This window comes from Musa acuminata, chromosome BXJ2-6 (genome assembly GCF_036884655.1).
Source record: "Musa acuminata AAA Group cultivar baxijiao chromosome BXJ2-6, Cavendish_Baxijiao_AAA, whole genome shotgun sequence".
Taxonomy (NCBI): domain Eukaryota; kingdom Viridiplantae; phylum Streptophyta; class Magnoliopsida; order Zingiberales; family Musaceae; genus Musa; species Musa acuminata.
In genome coordinates, this window is record NC_088343.1 from 18,400,396 (window position 1) to 18,412,554 (window position 12,159).

Sequence of the window (12,159 nt, forward strand, 5' to 3'; positions counted from 1 at the left end):
CTTGTTAGAAAACAGTTCTTTCCAGAGTTGCAAGGTATATCTCTTAAATCTTGTGATCATTGCTTAGCTGGAAAAACACATAGAGTTACATTTCAGACATATCCATCATTTAGAAGATCAGATGTTATTGATTTAGTTCATACTGATATTTGTACTATGCAAACTAGAACTCTTGGAGGTGCTCTTTATTTTGTTACTTTTATTGATGACTATTCTAGAAAAGTGTGGGCTTTTGCTTTGAAATCTAAAGACCAGGTACTCGATATTTTCAAGGAGTTTCATGTCAGTGTTGAAAGAGAAACTGGTAGAAAACTAAAGTGTATTCGATCAGATAATGGTGGCGAGTACAGGGGTCCTTTTGAGAATTATTGCAGGTTCCATGGTATCAGGCTTGAGAAAATAGTTCCTAAAACTCCTCAACAGAACGGTGTGGCAGAAATGATGAACAGAACCATTGAAGAAAGGATTAGGTGTATGCTTTCCTACGCCAAGTTACCAAAATCATTTTGGGGGGAGGATATGAGAACTACAGTTGATCTAATAAACCTTTCTCCATCAATTCCTCTGAAAGGTGATGTTCCAAAGAGAGTATGGAGAGGAAAAGATATATCTTATAATCACTTAAGAGTCTTTGGGTGTAAAGCATTTGTTCATATTCCCAAAGATGAGAGGTCCAAGCTTGATAGTAAAGCAAAAGCATGTATCTTCTTGGGATATGGTCATGAAGAGTTTGAGAACAGATTATGGGATCCATTGAATAAGAAGATTATTAGAAGTAGAGATGTGGTGTTTCTTGAAGACCAATTGTTTGATGATGGTGATAATATTGAGAAGCCAGAAACCTCTGTTTATATTCCTTGGAGTTTGGGTCCAGTTCCTTCACCTGTAGTTCATGATGATCATGGGGGAGATGAACAAGAAGATTGTGGTGAGAATACCAGTGATGATACACCTACAGTTGATGATGCTGAACCAACTGAACAAGCACCTCCACCACCAGTTGAGATTCCAGAAGATCCACTAGAGAGTGACAACCATCTACTAGATATCCTCCACATGAGTATGTTATGCTTACTGACGGGAGAGAGCCAGAAACTTACCAAGAAGCTATTCTACATGAGAATAAGGATGAGTGGGTTAAAGCCATACAAGAAGAGATGAGATCCTTGCTTGAGAACCACACTTATGACTTGGTAAAATTGCCTAAAGAGAAGAACACTCTCAAGAATAAGTGGGTTTATAAATTGAAGACTGAAAATAATAGTTCACAACAAAGATACAAGGCATGACTAATTGTGAAAGGATTCAGTCAGAAGAAAGGTATTGACTTTGAAGAAATATTTTTTCCAGTTGTGAAAATGTCCTTTATCCGAGTTGTTCTTGGTTTATTTGCCCGCTTGAATTTAGAAGTTGAGCAACTTGATGTAAAAACAACATTTCTTCATGGTGACTTAGAAGAAGAAATTTACATGGAGCAACCAGAAGGTTTCAAAGTCAAGGGAAAAGAAAATATGATGTGTAAGCTTAGGAAAAGCTTATATGGACTCAAACAGGCACCTAGACAGTGGTATAAGAAGTTTGATTCCTTTATTATGAGCCAAGGGTATGATAGAATCACATCTGATCATTATGTGTTTATGAAGAAATTTTCATATGATGATTTTATTATTTTACTGCTATATGTTGATGATATGCTGATTGTTGGCCATGATGTTGGAAAAATTGGAAAGCTTAAAAGAGAGCTAAGTAAGTCTTTTGTCATAAAAGACTTAGGATCGGTGAAACAAATACCTGGCATGAAAATTCTTCGTGATAGGAAGAAAAGGAAGATTTGGCTATCTCAGGAGACTTACATTGAAAAGGTTCTTGAAAGATTCAACATGAGTAAAGCCAAAGCAGTTTGTTCTCCATTTGTAGGTCATTTCAAGCTTAGTTCGAAACAATATCCTACAAGTGAGAAAGAAAAAGAAGAAATGTCCAAAGTGCCTTACTCATCTGCAGTAGGTAGTTTGATGTATGCGATGGTTTGTACTAGGCCAGATATAGCTCATGCAGTTGGAGTTGTCAGCCGATTTCTCTCAAATCCTGGAAAGGAACATTGGGCAGTAGTGAAATGGATATTAAGATATCTAAGAGGTACTTCCAGGTTATGTTTATGTTTTGGTAATGATGAACCTGTGTTAGAAGGTTACACAGATGCAGACATAGCAGGTGATACTAATTCTAAAAAGTCCACTTCGGGATTCTTGATGACATTTGCAGGAGGAGTAGTCTCTTGGCAATCTAAGTTACAGAAGTATGTTGCTCTATCAGCCACAGAAGCAGAATATATAGCAATTATTGAAGCCTGCAAGGAAGCTTTATGGATGAAAAAGTTTTTACAGGAATTGGGCTTGAAACGGGAAGGATATACTGTTTACTGTGACAGTCAGAGTTACGTTCACCTCTCCAAGAATTCAACATACCATTCTAGATCCAAGCATATTGATGTGAGATATCACTGGATTCGTGATGTGCTTGAGATGAAAGAATTACAATTCGAAAAAGTGCTTATTAATGAGAATAGATCAGATATGTTAATAAAGTCTTTGCCTAAGGAGAAGCTTGAAGCATATAGGTGAAGAGCGGGCTTGGTACAGCCCACCATATGAGCTGAAGGGGGAGAATTGTTGGGTCCAGCCCATATGTGGGTTTGGACAATTGGGCCTTTGGAGCCTAAATCAATAATTAAGAGATATAGGGTTTGCAGCGTGCAAGAGTGTGTACAGTGAATATGTGGCGGCGTGCAGAGAAAAGAGGAGAGAGAAACAGAGAGAGAAAGTTAGGTTTTCGAGATTTCTATTTGACGATCGGTGGCCAAACGTTGTCAGTTTTGGCCCAAATTTTATGTGGAGAATCCTTGCAGCAAACTCTACAATCCTAACGGTGTTGATCTACAGTTTACCCTCTCTAAGGTACTTTCCTGCTATATCCACTTTGTGAGACCTAGAATTCTCTTACGAGGAGATCCATCCTATATAATGAAGATAGGGTATTCTTGAGTCAAGATCCATGATCTTGATGTTATTATGATCCTTTAGTTATCTAGAGAAGACCTATTGTAAACCTATTATCATTATTATTGATAGTGAAAGTTTGAGGTGGACTACGGTCCGGTGGTTTTTCCCACATTGGGTTTTCCACGTTAAAAAGATTTGGTCTGATTGATTATTTGCTCTATTGTTTATGCTGTGTTGGTTGATATTTATATTTGGATATCAAGTTGGTATTTTGATGAGGAACCCATTTTGATACATACGAAAAGAATATTTCGCTTTAACATGTTTTTCCCAACAAATCCAATGCCGAGAATTAAGAGTATGTAAATACTGGTGATTGAGTTTAGGGTGAGAGAATTCATGTAATCGGAAAGCTCTCTTTTCCAGCGCTATATATTCGGCAAAAGAGATGCATTGTTTTGTTGCATCATTTTCCTTTTCTGTGATCGATAGAGATGCAATTATCTATCAAGAATAAAAATAAATATCATAAAATTGAAGATTTAGATGGAAAATGAAAACAATACAAAAGGATTTTGGAGCAAAGCTGCTAAGCACTCCTCCATACGTGGAGTCGTAATAAGCTTAGGAAAAGCAATAAACAATGCATCTAATTTTAAATCCATGTCATTTATGCTTGCTAAATTCTTGATGTTCATGTGTCAATTGGTGCTTCCTTAATCATATTTATATGTATTTTTGGTCTTTAGCTCCTCCGTGTTATGGTTATGAACAATCTTAGACGTTTAGAAATGGCGTGGATCGGTATCAACAAATTTAATCATGTGAATTTGGACCCTACTAACCATTTTCCTACTAAAATACGTTTAACTAAAGATTTTTAAACATGGATTAAATAGATTGAGTATATATGAACTTTCACAAAATAAAAATTATTCAGTATCACTATCATTTTAATTACTCATGAATTATTTAGATACTCAAACGTGAACCTCATCCCACTTGGATTCCTCCATTTTATTTAAATTTATTCTAAATCAAATTAATGGATATCCAAATCTGGTTTAAGTAACCAAGTTTTAGAAAAAGTTGATTTGCTAATACATTTTGTGACTGTATTCCAAAATAGTCTCATGTATATCATGGAAGTAATACAGCAAAAATTCCCATGTATGAGTGCTGGCCATGAAGTTTCTTATTGGAGTGATTGTCATTTATCAAAAGCAAAATTCATTTAATTTCCATTTAGCTGTTTTTTTTTCCTTGAACGATTTTTTAAAATCTTTTTGTAAATTATAAGTAAATAGGATGGGATTCAATCTTTAGGTTTTGTTATCAATAATGAAGGTCTTAACTAGTTGGCATACTCCCAATATGTTAGATGTTAAAAGTATCGATTAGTTTGGTTGGTAAAGTGCTTGACAAATGGATCTGGACTCGAATTTCAATTCCATCATATACCTTTTACTAAAAAGTCAATCTTATATGTCAATTCCATCATAGACCTTTTACTAAAAAGTCAATCCGGGCTTCTATTTTTTCTCTATTATTTTTTCTTTGAATAAAGATCGGATCTTGGTGGTGGGTCCGGTGCTTGGTGTTTTTGTGATTAGATTACATATAGGCTACTAAAGTTCTATGGTGTAGCAGCTGAATGAAAAAGCTGATTCTTGTGAATAATATGTTTTATTAACGAATATCTCCTCGATAGGGGGTTTTGGGTCATATATGCTCTCAAGGACGTATCAACTTATGGGAGCTGATTATCCTGGTAACAGGGCAGAAGATGTTAAAAATCTTTCTTTGAGTTGGATGATTGGTTTCATGTTCGTTGCAAGTTTCCTTGGGCTATTTAGCCTCGTGATGTTACGCAAGGTATTGTGAATCTATCATAATTTAATACTGGAACTTAATTATTGTGAAATGATATATTATATGTTGGTTATTAGTGCTTATGCATATGCCATGTATGTTATATGTTAAATTATTATCATAATTTTGATTTCTTGAACTTCTATCTATTGTTGTTACTTGGTAGTATATGTTTTTAAAAGTCTTGCACAGGTGTCGTAGATGATAAGGTCGTTAACAGGTTCAAACCAAAGAAAGACCCATTTCTAGTGTCATGTCCAGCTCCCTCTTCACTTGGTAGCCATCTATCTATTGTTTTAGCTTGAACCAGAAAAAGAAAAGAAAGAACTCAGTGGTACATCTGCTGCAAACTATACATTTGAAACTATAAAAATATACCCCTTCATTTTGTACAAAGATATGCCAACATATTTTTTTCTTACAGTGAATCGGCGTTTTAAAAGGTAGATGTGTTGATCTTCTTTAAAAACTAGTCATAAAACCCTTCGTTTAATTCTATCATCTTCCTTTTCATTGATATAAATTGGCAATTTGTTTTTTCTCCTTTGCTGGATGATCAAGATCAGAAAATTAACTGACTGTGGTTGCTTAGTGAGTTAGATTTTCGGGTCCTTCTAATGCAACATTCAGGAACACATGGAAACAAGAAAACACCTTTTGCTGCGCAACATGAACTGCGTAATGTACTGCAGCAAACAAGTTCGTTGCCTGGGAAAGTATCTAAGCATAAGTTTTTGCTGGAGTTGCTTTAATGGTTCTTACTGTAGCAGGACATTCCTGTGGCTTTGACAAATTTCCCAGCCTGGGACTTGCAGCATTTAAGAACACGTGAGTATTTTCTACCTCAACTTTTGTCTCTCTCTCTCTTTTTTTTTTTTTTGTGTTTGCATTTGCTAAGTGTAAGTCGATGGGAGAAACTTTGGATTGTCTACCTGTACCCATACTCCTTCACTCACATGTAAGCCATGGGGTTTGATCTTAAACGTTTGATGTTCTTTTATGCTTGTGACCGTGGAGCATGTTCAAGAGAGTATCTTGATAGAAATTAAGCGAAGAAGATAGAAAGATAGAAATTGTAGAAGAAACTATGAAATGTATAAGATATAATTGCCTAATACATTTTGATAGTGAGTTCTTGACAGCCATTTATACACACTCAGTAGGGAGGTTATACACATTCAGCATGGAGGATTTTTCTCAACTGCTGAGAGATTTCCTCAACTGCCTTGAGGAAATCTTATCTGCTTATCATGCCCCCGCAAGATTGAGCTTCCATCAAGGATGCCGATCTTGGACCGATGAGATGAAAATAGTTTACGGGTGAGAGGCTTTGTGAGTGAGTCGGCTAGTTGATCTGCTGTATGTACATGAGAAACTCGGAGTTGATGTCTGGCAACTTGATCTCGCACAAAATGGAAGTTGATGGCTATGTGTTTCATGCGGGAATGGAACACTGGATTGGCACATAAATAAGTAGCTCCAATATTATCACAATATATTGTAGGAATAACCGTGGAGTTGACGTTGAGTTCCTTGAGCAAATTTGTGACCCAATTGAGTTCAGCAGCGGCGGTGGCGACGACACGGTATTCAGCTTCAGTTGTAGATCGTGCAACCGTCTTTTGTTTTTTAGAACTCCAACTGATTGGAGTAGCTCTAAGGAAGACAATGTATCTGGACGTAGATGTTCTATTATCAAAGTTCCCTGCCCAATCAGCATCAGCAAAGGCATGGAGATGGAGTGAAGTATTTTTGCGAAGAAAAATGCCATGATTAAGAGTCCTTTTAAGATACCGCAAAATTCATTTGACCGCAGACCAATGCGTAGTAGATGGTCGATGCATGAATTGCGATAACTTATTAACAGCAAATGAAATATCTGGACGGGTGAGAGCCAAGTACTGTAAGGAGCCAAGGACTTGTCGATACTGAGTCGAATCTGTAGCAGGACTTCCATCACATAATTTAAGTGATTCACTGGTAGGGAGAGGAGTTGTAACCTCTTTCGCATCCTGCATGTTTGTCTTTGATAATAAATCTTGAATATACTTTCTTTGTGATAGGAAGAGACCTGAAGATATAAATGTTACTTCCACTCCCAGAAAGTAGCTTAAAGTTCCTAGATCTTTGAGGGAGAATCGATTGGCCAAGTGCTTTAGAAATGCCTGAGTCTTCAAAGGATTATTTCCTGTGACAATAATATCATCCACATATACTAAAAGATATATTATGCTTCCATTATGCTGGCAAATGAATAACGAGGTATCAGACTTTGAATTGATGAAGCCAATTGAGGTCAAAAACGAGCCAAGCTCGTTATACCAAGCCCTTGGAGCTTGACGAAGTCCATAAATAGCTTTTTGAAGTTTACAGACATGCCTCGGATATTGAGGATGAACGAAACCAAGAGGTTGTTGCATAAAGACATCTTCAGTAAGTGACCCCTGTAAAAAGGCATTGTTAACATCCAATTGTCGTATGTGCCAGCCCTTTGAGATAGCCAAACTCAGGATAAGACAGATTGTTGTGGGTTTAACAATGGGACTAAATGTCTCTGTGAAGTCGACACCAGGTCGTTGATGAAACCCTTTGGCGACTAGACGTGCTTTGTATCTGGCAACGGATCCGTCTGGGTTCCGCTTAATTCGAAAGACCCATTTACACCCGATGATATTTTGTGTGTGATGAAAGGGTACTAAGGTCCATGTAGAGTTATGGAGGAGAGCATCATATTCGTCACACATGACTTTACGCTAGTGAGAAGATTTTTGAGCTTGAGTGATTGTAGTGGGTTCACTGGCCTCAATGGAGGAATTTGTTATAGCATATAAGTCAAGGACTTGACGTGGTTTAAAAATACCACTTTTGGAGCGTGTTGTCATTGGATGTCTAGGGGGGGTGGAAGTGGTAGATTGTGTTGGTGGTATAGCCGAGGGCGAGTCACTGTCATGGACCGGGTCAACCGTCGGCACAACAATGTCACTAGATCTAGGAGAAGGTAAAGCCAGTGGCAATGTTGCCGATGGTATGACTTCATTAATAGGGGAAACTTGTGAGGAAGGGAGTGGAGGAATAGAGGGAGTGAGAAGCTGTTGAACTGGAGTAATAGTAGTATGTGAATCTTGAGAGTAAGGACTGGACGGTGTCATTGGAGGTTCGTGTGATGAGATCGGAGGGATATTCCAGTGATGTATGTTTATCGGAGTAGTTTGCATGGTAGGATTATTTTGAAAAGGAAAGACAGACTCCTCAAAGATAACATGATGTGATATAAAGACCTTTTTAGTTTGGGGTTCATAGCATCGAAAAGCATTATGTTCAAGAGAGTAGCCTATAAAAGTGCAAGGCTTAGATCGTGGTGTTAGCTTATGTGACGCATAGGGACGGAGCCATGGATAACATAAACAGCCAAAAACTCTGAGTTTATGAAGGTTTGGAAGTTTGTGGATGGACAAGTTTTGAAGATCAGAGGTGATATGATGAGAGGCGCCCGAATCCACAATCCAATTAGGTTGAGTAGGAGTTGGAGTAGCCATGAAATTCGCCTGAGGCCACTGTGATGGAGTAGGGAGTCTGGGACGAGACCGACAGACTTTCACGGAGTGTCCAACTTTATCACATAGTTGGCAAACAACTCGTTGGCGGCCTGTGAAGTCAGGACGCGACGGCTGAGTATTATGAAAGTTACCACCTTGATATGGGTAAGGAGGGTTTGGTCTGGGCCCCATAAGGCTAGGAGGCAGCTTAGCCAAATCGTTGTTGACGTGCTTATTGTACTGGTTGCTCTTCCTCTTGGATTTTTGATTGACCTGAGCTGTAATAGGTGGTCCGGGCAACTTATCATCACGCTTCAAGTACGTCTCATAGTCGATCAACTTATCATAAAGTTCTTCGAATGATATTGGTGAGTCACGTGCCCGAAGTGCTGCTGTCAGTTCTTTGTACTCGCCTCCTAAGCCATTGAGAGTATGGATTAGGACTTCTTCATCGCTGAGAGAATGACCTATCAAAGCTAAATCATTGATGATAACTTTGATATTTTGTGGATAATCAGCAATAGTACTTCCCTCTTGTTTCATTTTCATCAGATTGGAGAGAAGTCCGAGCATGCGAGTACGCGAGCGATTTGCCAAAGTTGTTTGTAATTTGCACCATGCTTCTGCAGCAGTCGTACATGAGGATATCAGCGGGGCAATGGATCCAGCAACGGAAGCTTGAATAGCTTGGAGGATGAGGCGATCTTGACGTAACCATAGTTGGTGGGCTGGATTTGGCACTGGATTGGGTTCGCCTGGGATGTTGATCACTTCAGGTGGACACTGGAGAGAGCCATCAACGTAACCTAAGAGATCATAGCCAAATAAAAGATTAGAAAGTTGTGCCCGCCAAGATGCGTAGTTGCCGCCTTTGGATAATTTGAAGGGAATGAGTGCTGCAGCATTGATGGTGATAAGACTTTGAGAAGTGCTCAGAGTCCCTGCAGAAATAGGGACAGGAATAACGGAAGAGGAAAATGAAGACATCCCAGATATTTTGTGGTGGGTCAAGTGATCTTTATAGAAGATGTAAAGATATAGGAGGAAGGGAGGAGGAGAAAAGCAGATCGATGCGCTGCAGAGTAGGCTGCAACACGATGAACTGCAGAGAAGGCTGCAGCGTGATGAACTGCAGTGATGGGCGAGCAATCTGCAGCAAGAAAGGCAGCGATGGCTGTGGCGGGAGGTAGATGATGAAGATGTCAGATGTAGAAGAGTAGCTGTATGCAATGCCGAAGAGGGCTGCTGCTTCTTCCAGAGGCACTGGTAGGCTGCAGCGATTCAGAGTGCAGGAGAGATTGTTGCAGCGAGGTGGAAGAAATCTCTGCAGCTTGCAGCGATTTCTGCAGCGATGCTGGAGAAATCTGCAAGGTTGGAGATAGTTGCAGTAATGTAGTATTGGAGTTTGGTGGCCGGAAGAGCAGCGGAGTTTTCAGCGGAAGACTTCGGTTGGCAAGGGAGCAGCAGCCGGCGGTAGAAACAAAGGCCGTGACTGTGCTTCCTTTAGGATCTGATATTAGCAGCCGCAAGTGCTGCAGTAGGCTGCAGCGAATGGCTACGGCTGAGGGGCGGAGGCGTCGCCACGAGAGGGATGGTTGGACTCCGGAGAAGAGGGCTTGCTCTAGGCAAACTGCTCTGATACCATGATAGAAATAATAGAAGATAAGAACAATAATTGAAGAAGCTTTATTGTATAAATGAAATAACTTTAGCTTGAATCTATTAACATGTTCCCTCTCCTATTTATACAAATTAGGAGGAAGGATTTTCCTAACAGAATAGAGGATTTTCCTCAACAGAATAGAGAAATTTCCTCGTATAGTTAGGAAAATCTTATCTTTTATTTATACAACAACTATGACGGAAATGAAGATATCATCGGTGACGGTAAAAGAATTCCTATTACTCATTCTGGTTCCTCAACGCTTAGTTCACTTACCACAACCTTTACACTCGATAATGTTTTGTGTGCACCTAACATTAAAAGAAACCTCATTTCCATTTCTCAATTCTGTAAACAAAATAATACATCAATTGAATTCTTTCCTAACTTTTTTCTTGTCAAGGATTTGAGCACGGAGGCATCCTTGGTCCAGGGCCAGAACAAAGACAACATTTATGAGTGGCCATCCACTTCACAAATTACCCTTCCTACTGCTCACTCCTCAATCGCAGCTCCGGTTGATGTATGGCATCGTCTTGGTCATCCCTCCCCTTTTATTCAGCAAAAATTACTTTCTCGTTATTCTCTTCCTACCTTGAAAATCAATAGCACTATTAATCATTGTGATGCTTGTCTTTGCAATAAAAGTCATAAACTGCCTTTTGGGACAACCTCCATTTCTTGCTCTGATACCATGATAGAAATTAAGCGAAGAAGATAGAAAGATAGAAATTGTAGAAGAAACTATGAAATGTATAAGATATAATTGCCTAATACATTTTGATAATGAGTTCTTGACAGCCATTTATACACACTCAGTAGGGAGGTTATACACATTCAGCATGGAGGATTTTTCTCAACTGCTGAGAGATTTCCTCAATTACCTTGAGGAAATCTTATCTGCTTCTCAACTACTGAGAGATTTCCTCAACTGCCTTGAGGAAATCTTATCATATCTCAGCTAGTCAATTGTTGTTCATCCAGTTTAACTTTCTTTCCTGTTTTACCTTCAATGGAAACTTGAAGAATTTATGAAGAAAATATCTGTTTGAACTTAGGGCTTTGCATATACACGTTGCAAATTTTTGGTAATTACATAGGTACGCCCACATATGCGTTATATTTGCAAATGTCTACATGTGTCTATCTGCTCATAAGTGCATTTGGACGAGAGGGAAGGGGGAAGGGAAGAGTTGAACTGAGGTCACATTACTAAGATTGAGCATTTAATTATGCCGTTGTAGATTGGTCTCCAGATAACCTTTGAAGCACTGATGATACGGGAGTATATGTTATAATCAGTTCGCATAAATTTTATTGATCTTATAATATTTTTTATAATTTACTGTATTTATTCTATGCCTTTAATTCAGACCTTTCAATTATAATAACTTATAAACCCAATGAGTTATAAGCTTATTTTACAAACTTACATATGTTTATGTATAGTCTAATTTGATTGAATAACTCAAATTGATTGTTAAATAGTTAAGTAACTAATCTTTATAAGTTAAAAAAAAGCTCACACTCTTAACTTTCATATCTATTTTAAAATAAATCAAAAGTATTTTCTTAAAGAAAGTTAAGATTATTTTTATTAACGGATGGTCTAGTGAATAAATACATTGAATTTAATCGATTTTCAAAAAGAGAGCCAATTTAACTTATATGGGGATGTATTAAAAGGCTTAGTTATTAGCAAGCAAAGTAATATATTTTCTAGTTCGTGGGTTATTTCATACACTAGTATTTATTTTGATATTTTAGAGTTAGAAAGGTAACAAAATCTGATTATAATATTTGCATAAACTCTTTGAGTTCTCTCTTTCAACTTTATATCTCTTTGGTTTATCATAAAGTGGTGAGTTTAGTCTATGTATCTCTTGGATATTTCTTTGAGTTGTGAGTCATTTTTAAGCTTTGTATCCTTGTTTAATTATCCTTAGGGTGATGAGTTTCTGTATCCTTTTATGAATTTAAACTTGGTACCATTTATCTCCATTCCAAGAGTGTTTCCAACAAATTCAACTATCAACCTTTCAAATATCATTTCTCATTATCCCAATATCAGTTTGGTATTAGAGCTAAA